The sequence below is a fragment of the Rhinolophus hipposideros genome (assembly GCF_964194185.1).
Source record: "Rhinolophus hipposideros genome assembly, chromosome: 12".
NCBI classification, from domain to species: Eukaryota; Metazoa; Chordata; class Mammalia; order Chiroptera; family Rhinolophidae; genus Rhinolophus; species Rhinolophus hipposideros.
Window position 1 is genome coordinate 28,152,151 of NC_138058.1, and position 2,232 is coordinate 28,154,382.

Sequence of the window (2,232 nt, forward strand, 5' to 3'; positions counted from 1 at the left end):
TGATTTTGAGACTGAGATGAGGGTGGAGCATAGAAGATCAGAGCAGAGAAGTTACTGCTGGGCTTGGAAAAAAGGTGTTTCAAAAGATAAAAGTAAAATAGAGGAATTCCTCTTTTTAAAAAAATGCTCCGGGCTCCCGGTACTGTCTTTGGGGCAATGTGGAGACAAGAGAAGTTTCGTAGAGAGTGGCCCACATAGGCTCAGAGCCATAGGTCACTATGAGATAATAAAGACCGAATGGATTCTGTACAGCAGATGACCAATGTGGCCGCTGAAGAACTACACAGTCAAATTGGGAATTAAAAAGTTAAGGTAAAACTTTATCCTCCAAAATTCCTAGCTTGTGTAATTCTTCAGCTGCCACATTTTAAAGCAGAATGAATAGCTCCTATGTTCACTGCAGTGCTATTTGTAAGAGCCAAAATGTGGAAGCAACCTCGTGCCCATCAGTAGATGATAGAATAAAGTGGTACACACAGTGCCCTCAGTGGTCCCCCAGATCTGTCTCTTGTTACAACAGTGTCTGGGAGGAACAGACGCAGGGAAGCCCCTTCTTCCACCCTCCTACCACCCTCCAACCTCTTTTCTAGTCTTAACCTTCAGAACCAATTCAGCCATCCTTGGCCTCTAAGACCAGCCAACACCGCTGTTTGAGCTTAACTCCTTTACTGAACAACCATGAGCTCCCAAGTACACCAGAATTGTTCCACCCAGGTGGAGGCCACCGTCAACCGCTTGGTCAGCCTGCATCTGCGGGCCTCCTACACCTACCTCTCTCTGGGCTTCTATTTCGACTGCGACGATTTGGCTCTGGAGGATGTGGGCCACTTCATCCACAAGTTGGCCAAGGAGAAGCGTGAGGCCGCCAAGCGTCTCTTGAAGATGCAAAACCAGCGTGACGGCCACACCATCTTCCAGGACCTGCAGAAGCCTCCCCAAGATGAGTGGGGTAAAACTCAGGATGCCATGGAAGCCACCGTGGTCATGGAGAAGAACCTGAACCAGGCCCTTTTGGATCTGCAAGCCCTGGGTGCTGCCCGCACAGACCCACACCTCTGTCACTTCTGGGAGAACCACTTCCTGGATGAAAAGGTGAAACTCATCAAGAAGATGGGCGACCACCTGACTAACCTCCACATGCTCGCCAGTCCCCAGGCCGGGCTTGACGAGTATATCTCTTCAAAAGGCTTACCCTCAAACTCGACTAGGAGCCTTTGGAGCTCAGAGGCCTTTGAGGGGCCCCTCTGTGTCCGCCTGGCATTGGGCTTTTGCCTGAGCCTCTCCCTGCAACCGCTAGGCAGCCTTCTAACCACCCTTGTGCCCTTGCCCATGCCGTGGACCAAATTAAAACAATAAAGCTTTTTGCAGAAAAAAAAAGTGGTATATATACTCGTATACAATGTAATATTACTCAGCCATAAAAAGAATGAAATCTTATCATTTGCAACAACATGGATGGACCTAGAGGGTATTATGCTAGGTGAAATAAGTCAGACAGAGAAAGACAAATACCATATGATCTCACTTATATGTGGAATCTAAAGAACAAAATAAATGAACAAACAAAACAGAAACAGACTCAAAGATACAGAGAACAAACTATGGTTGCCAGAGAGATGGGAGAGTGGTTGGAGGGCTGGGTGAAAAAGATGAAAGGATTAAGAAGTACAAATTAGTAGTTACAAAATAGTCATGGGGATGCAAAGTATATTATGAGGAATATAGTTAATAATATTGTAAAAACTATGTATAGTGTCAAATGGGTACTAGAATTATTTGGGGGATTGCTTCATAAATGATACAAATGTCTAACCACTACACTACACAACACACCTGAAACTAATATAAAATAATATTGAATATAAACTATAATTAAAAGAAATTGTCATGAGATTTATAATACAACATAGGGAATATAGTCAATAATATTGTAATAACTATATACAGTGCCATATGGGTAATAGACTTATTGAGGTTTTCACTTTGTGAGGTATATACATGTCTAATCATTATATTGTTTTGTACACCTGAAACTAATTTAAAAAATAAATTAAAAAAATAATAATAACACACCATAAACACGATGGTCAAAAACACCTAAAATTCAACCCAGGGCTGCTTTACTGCTTATCTTTCCAAAAGCTAATTATTTGAATTTTGTGTTATGGAAAACTTATTTCATGCTAGCCAGTATCATTAATATGATACACAAAAAACCAAAATGTTTAGGTG

At 42.2% G+C, this 2,232-nt stretch overlaps 1 pseudogene across 1 annotated transcript; it reads left to right on the forward strand.

Annotated features, from left to right (window-relative positions):
- The first annotated feature begins 678 nt into the window (after nt 1-678).
- On the forward strand, nt 679-1,208 carry LOC308505782 (ferritin light chain-like; annotated as a pseudogene). The gene has a single exon. The product of its transcript is annotated as a ferritin light chain-like (transcript).
- Nucleotides 1,209-2,232: the final 1,024 nt, after the last annotated feature.